General features: G+C 34.7%; 1 protein-coding gene across 10 annotated transcripts in view; it reads left to right on the top strand.

Annotated features, from left to right (window-relative positions):
• Positions 1-15,144, top strand: part of DMD (dystrophin) — a 1,046,004-nt gene that overhangs the window by 519,142 nt on the left and 511,718 nt on the right. Inside the window, exon 1 of one of the 10 annotated variants that reach the window (XM_077171966.1) lies at positions 14,209-14,356. The exons of the other annotated variants lie outside the window; for them this stretch is intronic. The gene's annotated coding sequence lies outside the window, so the exon portion shown is untranslated. Of the gene's footprint in view, positions 1-14,208; positions 14,357-15,144 lie in introns of those variants that run through there. 10 annotated transcript variants of the gene reach the window in all.

Consider the following 15,144-nt stretch of genomic DNA (forward strand, 5'->3'; position numbering starts at 1 on the left):
TGAGCTTTATAGAAGAACTTACAGCACCCTATCTTATTATGCATTGTAGACCTGACAGAATTGTTCACAATAACTAAAATGTAGACCACTTTACTATTTGGTTTTGGCAATATTTTCTGTGGTAGAAAAAGAGAGGTATTCAAAATTGTTTGGATTTTTAGAATCCCAATTAGGCTGGTTTATTACATTATCAGGTACATTGTCTTTTGCTTCATAGTGCTGTCAGCAGTGCTTCAAGTGGGATGCAATTACTTTTAAAGTTAATATCAGCATCTATTATATAATACTGATTTAAAATCTTTGAACACCCTTGACCTCAGAGACATTTATCATGAAGGCAGAAATTAATCATGTTAGCTGTGCTTGATCTCATGAAGACACTGCAAATTTAGAAACTCCATAAACAGGGCTAGGTAATTATTTTGAGTGTTACTGGACTGTCATACCATAATAGCTTCATAATAATTAGGCACATTAAGCAACTGATGAAGTAATATAACAGTAGACTAAGTAATTCTTTCCCCATTCTGCCTTCAAATTGCTAAAAATTTCTAAAAACAACACACCTCCAATTTTAAAACATTAAAATGTATTTCAAGTGTAAGTATGAAATCTGAAATTTTGACTATCCTCACTTTTGACTATTTTTACTTTTCTGTGGTTAACTTAATTCCTCTTGAATCTCTCATTGTTCCATTATTACATGGATTTCTTGATTTTATTTGCACAGCTACTGTATAGTTCCTAAGATCTTTGGATTAGGTATCTATGTTTTTTAGGATTTTTTTAAGATTTCTAAGTTTTTTCTATCCTTTTGTTTTCTGACTTTTGGTAAGTTTTCTTAGACAATTTAAGTACTTTATACAGGAAAGAACCTCAACAGAGTATAAGAAGAAGCAAACAAAAAATATCAAAATATTAGAAATTGAAATTCAAGTTCTTTGCTTGCCATTGATCTGTATAATACAGGTTTTACATTTTTTGCCAAGTCAAGTGACCCTTGCATTCTAATAAATTCAGTCTTTCACAGCTTTCATTATAGCAGTGAGAAATTTAGATCTCAGCTGTCTGACAAGAGGACATGGACCAGTGATTTCCACACATATATCTGAATATATAAATCTAATATATCCATTTTTTAGGAATGACAGATCAGGACAAGTACCAATTAGGGTTTAGCAAGCAATAACTAACATGCATATTTCAGCATAAAATACTGTATTTGGATGAATATGAGGTTGTAACACAGCTCAAGAATATTCATTTTCTGCATAGAATTATTTCCAAAGCACTTCTTCAGCTATAACCATGATTTAAGCTAACATTATTCCTATTATATTGTCATTATCATATAAAGTCATTCAGAACAATGACCAGGATCAGTCAGAAGAGGGAAACTCTTCCTCTCCATTCCATATTTCCAGCTCTCCAATGCTTGCAGTCCTAGTGTGAGTCAGAAATCAGCTGCCATATTCTCTTAAGTATATAAAAATTGTCCAGATTTTGTCATAATCAAAAGAAAAACATTCAGGGAAAATCTAGAAATCTGTAGTATTTTCTCCTATCTCTTTAATCTATTTTCTATTGTCAACAAGAGTCCTAATTTAAGTATAATCTAGCTCTAGAACTTTGTTATTCAGGTCTTACCCAAAGGTCAAAAAATCACACAGAGAGCTTAGAGATTCTTTACTGTGTTTTATATATATCTCATTTTTTTCCCCTTGGTAAAATCTCAATGGCCTCTCTGATAAATGGAGTGACATTGTGAGTGGTATTTTGTCAGATTTTCTACTCTTATTCTGTTTAAATAAAATCAGTGATAAAGGATGAAGTTTCTAGTGGCTTCATTGCTTTTCTCTTGCATTAAGTCACTTCCCCAGTTCAGATCTGAAGCTGAAGGCACTAATGGAAAAAAGTATGACCAGATGGGAATTTATTTTACACATTTCCCAATGTCCACAGACAACTGTGCAGAATACAATTACTCCTAGTTTTGTAAGGGTATTTCCTAACATTCTTAGGACACAGAAAAAAATATTTAATAGCATCTATGGTTTTTGAAAAACTGATTTGAAGACACTACACAACAATAAACTTTTTTTTTTTATTCTGGAATAAGGTCAAGCTTGATTGAAATCTGGGCAACACCTCCAATATCCTTTTTTTTTTTTTTCTGCTAAAATTTTAAAATTAACTTCCATGAACAAACAGATTTTTGTTAGTCCAATGGGACATGACAGAAAATGGATCTTCAATTCAGAGCCAGCATATTGTGATTAAAAGTCCCAGTGAGGTTCATAGCTCTTTTTCCATAGCACAAACTGGACTCTGATCTGTTTATGGCTCCTGGGAGAACAATACTGTAGTATAATTTTCAAATATAAATGTAGCACTTTTTCTACCTTGCATAAATCATTCTTTGAAGAAATTTTACAAGGTTCTATTGGAAGCAAAATCTGACTCAAAATCACACGGCACCAAACCAAGCAGAAAATATGGTGGCAGAAGCCGGAAGTTAAGGCTAAGATAGTTTAAAAACATGATGATGGTATGGAAATAATGTCTTAAAGTATAACAATATGTTATATTCAAATGTTTACCTTTTTCCTATAATTTTTGTGTGTTTGAGCATGCACATGATTGGATGATTTCTGAAAGTTAAGACAATGAACTTTTCAGGAAGCATCTAAGAATGCTTTTTATTTTTTTTCCCTTGTTGCAATAAAATCTCATTCCTGGAACTATTAGTCCAGACCAAGAAAGAAACAAGTAAAATCTCCCATAACTGGGAAAATCTAAGCAACACAATTTTTATTTTGAATTAAATGCATTCCCTAACAAAACCCAAAGCATCTGAGGTTGAAGTAAATGTTAGTTCATCTGAGATATTACAAGCAGAAAAATCTCTGGACAATTGCAAAAGCCATCAGAATTATTGGGCTGTCCTTTGCAGCTGCTGACAAATGTCAGCATGCCTACTTTTTGTTTCCACGTTTGGTTGCTGGTTGCCATCTGCTGTACCCTTCTGCTTCAGAGAGTTCTACTTCATAGTAGATTTCTGAGTGAATATGATAGGATATAGATATAGATTAGATATAGATAGATATAGATATATAGATATATTAGATATAGATATATATATCTAGGCTCTTAGCACTCTTATTTTGTATGTTCTTTCTACCCAAGCTTTCTTTTTAAGGTTTCTGCATATGCACTCATAAATGAGATGTCAAGACATGCTATTTCTATATAGCAGAAAAATTATCCAGTGATCTGATCTCCACAATCCTACATGGGGTGACTGGAGTTTTGAGAGACTTGGTCTTGTGTCCTACCACTGGACATCAAAGTATTTAAATGGTGTGAAGCAAGGCACCAAAAGTAAAATATGAACTGTCATCTCTCACTGCACTCATCAATGTATGTCCATAAATTACTGTTTTGGTCAGTTGATCAAATATAGACTCCTTCAGTTTTAGAAACACGAGGTCTATCAAGAAAAGCTCTTAAGATAAAATGTAGAACTCAGATGTTTTTATCTAAATAAAAATGAGGAATTTGTCTATGGACATTGCATTTATTGTTTATCTTTTTGAAAAACATTTTCTAGTTATACAGTAATACTGAGATGTAGTAAAACTAATTTTAAACCATAGGCTTTTGTAAAAGTAAGACTAAATGGAAAGGCAAACAGGTGATTTTGAAATGTGGTAGTAACGTGGTAAGAAAGCACATCTCTAAAATGAACTTTCAGTAACTCCACTGTTGGATTTGCTTTTTCATCTTGTCTTTCTTTATTCCCCTTGAAAAGTCCTATTTCTACCATATTTCTACCATGACTGATACTTTGCAGTCTTGGATCAAGGAGTTTACTTGTTTTGGAGAAAATAAGTCATGCACTTCTGGAAGGGTTTTTTGTAAAAGTTTCAGGACCTCTTTTGCAATATTCATAGCAGCCATCCATAAAGGAAATATTATTTTTGGTGAATCTGAATCTCCATGTCTTATGTTAGAGTTTCAAATAATCAGGGCTAAGCAAAGCAGGACTTTGACAAAAGTACTGATGGTAGAAACTAGTTTTCATGTATTTCTATTCTATCATCTTCGATCAATTCTAAAGTTTGACAGATGGACAATTATGGGGGATTTTTCTCTTTTTTCTTTTTACACAGCCTTGGTTATTATAATGTTGTCTTACAGACTCATAGGGCAGATCTTCAGTGATAGAAATAGTAAACTATTGACCTCATTGGAAATAAAGCAAAAGAAAATCCCCTTATTCCCTTCAGATAATGTTTATCATTAGGTATCTATTTACAGAGCCAGAAAAAGTGTAAAGTGGAATACAGTTCCCAAAGCATCTTGGATTTAATGGAAGCACAGATACTCAGTTGCCAGGAAATTTGATGGTAAGAATGATGACCACCACTTAAAAGGTCTCATTTTGAAAAGTATTTACAGAACCTGATTGTGACCATGATAGAGTGCATACAAGCATGAAATTCTCACTTTGCCAAATTTCATGGTTGTGAAAAGCAACATAGTCCAACACATTTTCCACAATTATGTGTGCATATAAAACCTCACAGATAAATTTGGACTTTATTTTTACTTCTAAAAAAGTAAAAAGTAAAACTAACTCACAATGACAAAAGTCTATTTGTACACTTCCCTTCTTTTCCAATTAAAATAGAAAATTGTTTTAAGAGCTTGATCAGGGAATTGGTACTACTGAGGAAAATTTTGGTTTTTATTTGTTTGGGGTTTTTTTTCAGTATCACTGCACTGTAAGAATAATATCGTAATATAAAATGTTTAGGGTTATATGTTTCCATTCTTTATTTTCATATTTTATTTTATTTTATTTTATATTAATAATTGCATAGGCCAAAGTCAACCGACTTCCAGTGAGGGAGAGATTTTCTGTGCAAAACTGCATTCTACAGTTAGTACTACCTGCAGAAAGGGTGTGGAATATAAGAACTTGAATGACATGGCAAAAATTGGATTACAACTGGGTTTGTGTCCAGGATTTCTTCTTTCTTAAATTAATCCTGTCAGCTGGAAATTGCTGTTTTCCTATCTGAAGATCAGAAAGACCCTTCCATAGGATCATAGTTTTCCTGCATACTACCCTTATGACATTGAACGATAAATATTTTGCCTGATTCACTCTAATTATTAGGTGCAATTAATTGAACTTTTTCTCTTCAGATATCCCTGGTTTGTAAAGGTCTATAATTGTTGAAGACAACTTTAACTTGAATGGCTAGAGCTGAATTTTCTTTTTTCCTCATAGAGACAAGGCAGGAGGTCCAAAAAATTTTATTATTTCTGGTTGCTGGGAGCTATCCATTTAAATGAATGTTGTGAATATAAGTAATGTGTAATGTCAAATGTGTAATGTCAAATGTGTAATGTCAAACTCCAAATGACTGCCTGGCAGTTTTTGGCTTGATAGTTTTGATAGTGTGGAGCTCGTTCTGACCTAATTGAGGCAGAGTTAATAAATGGTGGTTATATTATATAAAAGGGATGTCTGCATCAGCTTTTCCATGGCTGGGGAGGGTGTAAAAGTTTTTGAATTTTTCCAGTTTTCTCTTTTCCACAATTTTTTTACTTTGTTAAAAAATTCCTCTATTGTATAGTTTAAAACAGTTAGTAGATGACCACTGACTTCTGACTTTATAGGGAATAGGGCTGTGGGAAAGTTTGGAGTAAAGCTGATCTGGATACCATTTAACTAGCCCTACCCTACTGCTGAAATTGAGGCAGAGTGATAGAGAAAATAGATGTGCCTTTGGATTAGAGAGAACATAGATGTGCCTTTAAAACTGGAGGAGATAGGGTGGGAAGATGATAACACTTCTACATAACTTCTTGGATGTCTCTTGACCCTTATTGGATGAAATTCCTAACTAGCTGTCATTAAAAAATGTCTGCCCAGGACATAAAGATAGGAAACAGCAGTGTTTTAGTCTAAAAGAACAGAGATCTTCAACTGAATCATAAATCAATTTTAAGTTTAATTTTATGATCTTCATTGGTGTCTTTAATTCTATATGTAAAAGACTGTGAAGTTATTTTCAGTAATAGGTCCCAAGGTATTTGGAATTTAAAAAGCCATCCAGTTTCTTCTTTTGCTGTTTTGATCTAATGGAAATTTTTCATTGCATCTGTATGAACTGTATATATATTCAAGAAACATGGAAAATATTTAATCTAACTCAGTTTTAATTTTTTTTCTATCAATGTGAATATAATTTATTCCTTTTTATTGTTATTCTGTGATCTGTTCTACCTAACAATCTTTCTGGGGTGTTTTGAGTATTGAGGAGTTAATGTTTCAATATTGCTTTCAAAATGCAAATAGCACATACGGTTTTTTCACACTAATAAATTTATAACTGTGATGTATCATTTCCTGACATAGCAGTATAAGCAATACAATATCAGGGTTATATTTGACCTTGAAGAGACTCAGTGATACTTCTGCAGCTTTCCTAAGATGGATAAAACTATTATCTGCAACTGTATTATCTAGCCAAACTGTGGCAGTATTCTCTCCCTGTTATGACTTCTGTTCAAGCCTCCAACAATTAATTTATTCAATTGAGATGCTATTTTTTTCTTCAACTTCCTAATATTAACGCTATGCACAATGATTTTATTTAGTTTTTTAGACATATACCTTATCAAGCCCAATTCTAAGCTTTGACAATTAATAAAGACAACCAACAACAAAACAATTAGATGACTTTGCTAACAAATTTCTAGAATATCCTGTATATTTTATTTCCATTTTTGGAGAAAAAGAAAAAATGTAGCTGATATTAATTTCATTAGAAAGAGGCGGAAAATATTCCAAATATAGAAACTGATGGTCGTGGTATTATAAGAAATCTATATTGAACAACTGTAAACACATCAGCAGAAGTCTTAGTGGTGTTTTTAATTGGTAGCTATTGTCAATCATTGATATTTTCAATTGTTTAAAAAGTAGTTTGCATAACATATGCATAAAATTCTCTATCAATATATAAGTTACATAGACTGAGAACAGAAATAGGACTTACTAGGTAAGGGCTGATTTTTTTATAACTTTTTTTCTTTGTGAAATAAAATACCACTTTTCAGTGATGACCTATCCTTGTAATATTCCAGCCTGTCACACTGGCCACAGCTATGACACAAATAGAACACGATAGTACTTTGTGCTCCTGAAAATGTGGAGATGCTGTAGCTGCTTTTACTGTCCTGTTGCTGATGCTGGTAACCGAGTCAGAAAAGAAACAGAAGAAGGAAAGGGTAAAAAAAAAGAAAAATAAAAAAGAAAGGAATTTGTCATCGACTTAAATGTCTGTAATTTGAATGACATTCTATTTACTGTAAGCTTTGTATTCCCTTTTTTTTTTTTTTTTGTATTCCCTTATTCCTTTTTTGCTAATAAAAAAGCAGGTTTTTTTAAAATCACTCTTACCTCTGCTAAAGGTAGTTAAATTATCACCGCCTTATTCCTGAATCTAACCCCATGTTTCCCTTTGATCATATTCACATCACCATCATCTTTCAGCAATGTGTGCACATTTTTCATATTGGATACCCCAGATAAGTAAATTTTATGTTCTCTTCAATAGACGGATAATCAGGGAAAGGACGTAGGATTTTCAAAGACATCCGAGAAGCAAGGGGCTAAAGGATCATCAATTCCACTGAGATAAGAGAACTTGGCTCCTTCAGATTCTTTGAAAATCAGGAACAGAATAAATGATTCTGTGCTAAGTCAGAAAAAAAAATCTTGTTGAGGAGTAAAAAAAATTTGGACGTCCCAAATCCTTTTGTAATACACTGCCTTTGTAACTGAGACACCAAAATGAATAGGTACAAACAGACTTCACAAAACATTAGACAGAAAAACAGATATATCTCATTTTATCTTCTTATCAGCACTCATTTGGGTATTACATATCTGTCGGATGATATGACCCATGAGCTCTCTAGACACACTCTTGCTTCACTTTTGATGTATTAAATCAAACATGAATACTGTGTCGACTTTTCATTTGCTATGCTCATTTCTAATATTACTCACATGTCTTCATATAATTCATGGATTCATTTTCATAATTAAGTTGTATTTTTTTTCAAAGAAAAAATTATGCATTAGTGTGAGATTAAGAAAAATTTGATTTTCTTCCTTAATTAACTATTTTGATGGAGGAATTTTGTGTAGCACAAAAAGATAAAATGTATGTAACAGTTTAAATATATCCATTGAAGTTGATCACATTACTATAGGATTGAATTAATGAGTGAATAAATCAGTGAAATAATACATAATCAAAATGAATATTTAAGATCCAAACCCAGTGTGATAAAGTACAAGTCTAAATAGAACATGCATTTCTTTGAAGTAGAATAAATCCATCTTCCTAACTGGTGTGCACACTTTGAGCGATGTTCTTTTTCATCACAGGACAATTTCTCATGCTAAATTTCATCTTGAATGAAACCACATGATGTGCAGAAGGAGCAAAATCAAATATTAGTTTTAAAATGCACTTTTCAGTGGTAGGATGATATATGTAAATTTATATATTAGAGCTACTGAAACTATTCACAGTGTTTAACGTAGCTGACAACCTTCCTGTAATACACCTCATAATTTTTTTCAAGATATATAGCAATTGGTCTAAAAATACTAACGTGCAAAACAATTATTGACATTTTTTCTCTCAACTGTAATAATGAGAATTATAATTTGAAGATAAAAGTGAAGCTTTTTTTATATTTGTTGCATGATGGGAATAAAGCAATTATTGTCCTGGAAAATTGCCATCTTTTAATACATCTTTTGCTAAAAATTAATTAATCTGTAAAATCTCATATCCAACGTCCTGTGTGGAGAGGCTCAATCCAATTGACTGAGATGTGATGATGTGAATTGCAGTATGAGAATTCCGTGTGAACTCCTCCTTCCTGCTGACTGCCAGGTGAGCAGTCACCTTTTCAGCCAGCCTGGCAGGTGATCAGGACTGGTGATACCAACAGAGAGAACACATCTCCAGCCTCCCTGTGCCCTTTGCAAGATTTCATCCACAGGCTTCTGGCAAATTAATTAATCTGCCTGGAAAGAGAAAGCATTGCACGATATTGCAGTATCATTTTTCAGATGTGTTAGTCAAAGCAAGTTTTAGAGATAAACTCACTACTGAATCCAGAAGTAATCTGTGCACGTGCCAAGAGCTGAAGACAGGGCAAGGCAGCCCCATCAGAAGAAACAGGCAGTATAGTGGCAGAAAGATCTGCAGTGCTGATAGCACAGCAGGTGCCCTAGCAGTTACAGGCAGGATTTTTTGTTATAGGTGAGAGAGCAGTTTCTACTCCTTTCTGTGTTCATCTTTGATGTTGTCAGTGTTAAGGAATTTCTTACTTCTCCATCCCTTTAGAACTTTGCTAATAACTTTTTGTGGGTATGTTATACTAATATACCTTATTAATATACCTCTTTTTAATGTCACTTAAAAACAAAGATATCTGCAATCTAAGCTGTTTTCTCTGACAGTAACAAAACTCAGCTTACATCAAAACTTGGTTATTTAAAAAGAAACATGAAAGGTGAAATCTCAAAACAAATTGTACTTTTGAGTGACTGACTCAAGAATAGAGTTCACCCATGAGAGTTTTTGAGTCTTTTGACTTAATTCATCTTCATGAACACCTGCAGAATACCTCACCTGCTATGCAAGGACTTCCAACCTGGGGACACCCAGCATAGTGAAACAGTTCTTCATGTGGAACAGTTCTTCACAAATGGAACAAGGCAAAAGTCCATGTAATTTAAGCACTTTTTTTAATGGTATCTAGCAAGTCTGTAAGGTCATCTGGATGGTCTGATATAGCTGCTAGATATGAGTGTAGTTCTAAAGGGAGCCTAAGGTTTAGTCTGTTGAGTTTCCTCTTCAAAAAGTCTCTTAAAATGATCAAGATGAAAACAGGAGTGGAGGTGAGTAAATCAGGAGTTCATAGTAAATCCTCCTCCTCTACAGCACCTTCTGCTCAAGGTTCAGAAAAACCTGCATTGTCAGGAAAGCTTATAATGGATTATAAGTAGACCTTTTCTTGTCTAATAGCTGGAAACTGGAAATATCTACTTCACAGTAGGCAACCAGTCTGTAAAAAGCCAATAAAAAGGAGCTTGCCTCCTGAGTTTGTTTGGCACACATGGGAGGGAGGGATGGGGAATCACTACCTCCTGCAGATGTGTTACACAATGCTGAACAGGGACCAGTGCTGTGAGGGGGTGTTCACCTTTTCAGGGCTAACTGAAGGTTATCTTTTTCATTCTTTTGCTCTTAATTTAATTTTTTATTCTTAGTTGTGTCCTTGTAATACTTGGAGTACTTGATTGTGTGCTGCAGCAGCAGGGTCTTTTTCCCTAACAATGTTAGCTCCTGAATTCTCTCACAGTCATGGAAAATAGAAAACACAAACTTAACTTCTAAAAGCATAAAGAATAAAGAATACCATGAGCCCTGAGGGCTGCAGAATTCTTAATGGTAATATTACCATTATCTTACATGCTATAAAAGCCTATAAACTATGACAAGTTCAGGTGTGACTGTATCTTTTATGCACTTTCTGTTTTCAAGAACCTTTGGCCTAGGAATGACAGGAGTGCTTAAAGCCAAAATGGCAGCATTTTTAGCAATAAGAATAGAGAATTGGTAATAGAAAGGAGCCCTTTTTAGATTTTCTGTGTCTCCTTTACCTGTGGATTCTTAATACCTCCTGGAAATAACTTAGATGAATAAAATACCTGTCTGTAAAGTGCCCCTTTCTGTGCTGTTTTTACAAAAAAATGAGCACTGTCTTTGAGATACAGTCCTTTTAATGCTGCTGAAATTATTTTTTCTTCTGCATTCCTATTACGATACCTGTCTGACCAAAAGATGTCAGGCTCAGTAGGACATTGAGTCAAATTTTGAAAGCTGATAGATCTGGCAATCTCATTTAGTTACATTCACTGCTTTTACCTTAAGCCACTCTTTTTCCTGAGAGTTTTCCTGACTTCTGGTTTTGGCTACCCAAATCACACTACAGACTTGTGTTTAATGTGCAGAATATAATCTCCATTATGGTCACAAACATAAGTGTCAATCAGGGCAAGGTCATTTGTATATTCCTTACAGAGATGTTCTGGATGATGATCCAAGAGCAATGAGAAAACTCTTCTGGGATTTGCCTGGCCACAAAATGCTCTGAATATGGACCCTCTACACTGATGTGCTTCTTTTCACATTCAGGTTAAATGTTTTCCACATTATCTGGGATCTGCTGTGGATTATCTACATCTGTTTAAATATGCAGCCTTCTGGCAGTTGTAGGAGAGTTCATGGCAAACACAGACACATCTCTCTGTTGAATTCCTAGTCATTTGCTAAGTCAAAGTTTGTTCTCTACAAACTCAAGCTAAGATAACTCAGAAACCATTTTTTCTCTGTATAACTCCTTGATAGCTGCAATCAGTGGGGTCATTTTAGTGATTTTTGTTTTCCAGGGTCTAGTCCTCTGGTTTTCTGAAAGAACTGTGATTGGGGAGATGGGATGTGTTAGCTCCACTGAAAGGCTGCAAAATGTCAGGAGGGAAAGTAAAACTACTTTACCGTGTAGCGTAAATCAAAATTGGGATTAGCACTTGAATCTTTTTGCAAAGATGTTTCTTTACATTCAGTCCTTGTACACTACAGTCAAAAGGAACAACAAATGTGTATTTAATATGTGTGTGCAATATTTCTGCATAGGACACAAAGGGGACTGCTCAGTGCACATGAAATGTGTGTGCAATATGATTCCTGAAGTAGTGCTGTAGTACTGTAGCAGCCACATAATGAATTGTTTCCAGAGAGGTTATCTGGTTTCCTGCTTACTTAAACAGTCATCAAACATAAACAAACAAACCATTTAAAGTGCCTTTTGTAAAGGCTCTTTTGCTTTCAATTACTTTTGTGCACAGGAAAGATGATGGACTGACTGTCCTTAAAAGCTAAATACTTTAATCACTGAACTTGTAGCTGAGAATTACCTTCTGTTCATAACCCTTTCAATGACCCTGTATTCTACCTTTCAATTAATGTATTGAAGTATTTATTATAGTAACTTATTTATTTATTTATCTATTCATTTTGTCTATTTATTTTGGTGATCTTAACTAGCCTTAACAAGTACTGACAAAAAACTTCTCTAAGGCAGAATATTCCAGCAATATTATAAGCTTTACTTGAGATGGCTGTATAGAATTTTTCCCTTGCAATTAATAGCTACATTTGCATTTCAGCTCTTTCTCTGAGATGTTGCCTTTATTAGGTGCACAGGTTTTACCTGGTTTTAAATTTTGCAGTATAATTTTGAGTGCATTACAGATGTTTGTACTAGAAGACAATAAAACCAAGACAAGATTGAAGGAGAGCTAAGGTATTCCAGCATCCTAGGTAGTTTTCTAGAGCTGTTCACAGGAGTGTGTTTGAGTGCTGATAAGGCACTAACTATATTAAAAAGACACGGGAAGAGCATAAGTATTGTTTTTCCTTTTCAGTCACTAAAGGATGATTCCTCCACACATTAGCCAAAAATGCAAAACCAAGGAACATTTTGTACATATTAAAGTTTTCAAGATGTACATCTTAAGAGAGTTATTTTTTTCTTTAAAGATAAATTAAATACATCTGGTATTTTAACTTCTCTTTATTGTTTCTAAACTCATTAGAGACTGATTGCTTAGAAATCACAGCTGTTTGATGAGGTCAATAGGAGCTGGAAAACCTATACAGGCCAATTTAACGCCTCATAATTGGTAATGCAATTTGGAATGTAAACTCCTTAACATTTAGACAGATACAATGTTTGTTTGTAGAGAAAAAAAATACACTGAATAGATATAGTTGTGAGCCATGTCTTTTACCCTGGTGGTTCTTTTTCCTGCTTGACCTTTATTATGTGTCTTATTTGTTTTAATGGGTCCTATGACCTTGGAGGGGATTGAGGTGTTCCTCCTCACCCAACCTCACTAAAAAAAGGTACCACTTGAAATAAACTGTGCTATTTAAACTAAATGCCAAAAATATTTTTCTTTTTGCCAAATGAGGTCATCACCTCTATGGTACATCTGGCCTCTTATCTTCCTGGCACTTTTACTTCTAACCTCAAATTGCTGTGCCAGTGCCAAAAGATTAGAGCCACTAGAAAATGGTATTTTCATTGTCAGCAAGCAGAAATAAATTTGTATCCTACTATGGTCTGAGAAAGACTGTGTGATAAAGCATCTATTGTATGTTAATAAAAGTTATTCCTAAAATGGCAAAGGCCAAATTTGCAAGGAAAAAGCCCCAATTTTCCTAGATACATAAAGTTTAACTTTTATTGTATATGCTGTGTACATCATTAGCTATACAGGTAAAAATGTTTCATTTCAGAGTAGTGTAAGAATTGTGCTGGTAAAGAATATTTAAAGCAGGTGTAATGTGTCAGGAGCATCTCTGCAAACTCTGATTCACTCTACACTGACTAGCACATAAAGTGTAAAGGTGGGACTTAGTGTTACAGGTAGATTTTCTACAAGGACTGGATAAGTAATGCAGTTGAAACAGTCTACACTGATGGGCCATTATATGGGAACTTCAATATCTACATTTAACAGGGAAGAAAGAAAACATTTTTTACAGTTATTTGAATCTAAATGAGTACACAAATAATCTGCAGAAAATTAGGAAAATTATAGTCTGAGTATATCTAAAATTAGTTTTATTCACATATTGCACTTTCTTTTTATGATTTCAGCATGAAGGCTGAAATGCTTGTGTTGTCCCCTAATATGTTAGCTAGGCAAACAGTTAACACATTCTATATTGAAATATCAGCTGTCAGACTGATGGCATCCTATGGTACACAGTGCAATGAAAACATTACAGAAGAGTAGCTTTGCAAGTATTTGTGGGACTCTGAAGAGCAGCTTGTATTTCACAGCCAAGACTTATCACAGCCAGTATCCAGGACAGGATTTTCCTTTTCTCTTCAGACGTGCCCCCCGTCCCGCTTCTCCCTTTTCCCCTTTTAAATCCTTGCTCTCTCTCACAGTTACTGAGTGCTGTTGAATCCAATCCGCAGGCGAGGGGAATTTCGGTCCAGCTTTTTCAGGGAGCCGCGGATACACACAAAGTTGGCTGATGTGCCATTCAGCATCCCAGCAGCTCTTTCTCTTCACACTCGCAATGGCAAAGCTTTGTGCGGATGCACTGCTGGATGCTCTGAACTAAAACCGTCTGGGGGAACTTTGCAGGTTCTGGACAGCCTTTTAAAGGTAAGGATGCGAAAATAGGCGTGCTGGAGAAGGAATCTGCCGGCGGAGAGCGTGGCGTGTTAGTGCTGTGCAGGCTGCATCTTAAGTCTCCTGCCCTGATGCAGGAGTCTGCGAGCAGTAGGTGGGAGGGGATGCTTTTGTACTTGAAATAAGAAGCCCCAGATTAAGTGTTATCGCAGCGACTACTTTGGAGCTTGTGACAAACGGTGCGGTGATCAAAGCTTTCTGAAAATACCTCTGTCAATTATTTATCCGCTCCCAAGTTAAACCTAAGTGTATTAAAAACAGCAGTAGAGGCCAGTAGCCCAAAGCTGCAAGGTGCTTTGAACATCTCTTCTCTTGCTGCTTTTTGAAGTCCCCTTATTGCAGTCAGTTTGGCTGAATACTCTTGAGAGAGCATTTCATGCACACTTATCTCTACTGGAACCTTTTTTTTTTTCTATAATCCACCAAGGAACAGTATGTTTTAACAATAAAAGGCCATTTTTAATGCTCAAATCTCATACTGTGCTTAAATATCTTTTAAAAGACTACTTTTAGAGCCACATAGATGTCTGTGCATTTAGGTTATAATTGGCTTTCATTCAAATGTTTTAATAGCTAAGGACTTCACTAAAATGTATATTAAAATTTAATTTCACTTGTAAAGCAGTTGAGGCTTTCTGCTTAAAATAATCTCTATTAGTAAGGTTGTTTTGACTTTTGGGTGGTCTGTTTCATCCCTTCATGTGTCTGGCTGTTTCAGGTTAATGTTATATCAAATGTCAGAATAACATGAGAAGATTTGA

Source organism: Agelaius phoeniceus, chromosome 2 (genome assembly GCF_051311805.1).
Source record: "Agelaius phoeniceus isolate bAgePho1 chromosome 2, bAgePho1.hap1, whole genome shotgun sequence".
In the NCBI taxonomy this organism is placed as follows: Eukaryota; Metazoa; Chordata; class Aves; order Passeriformes; family Icteridae; genus Agelaius; species Agelaius phoeniceus.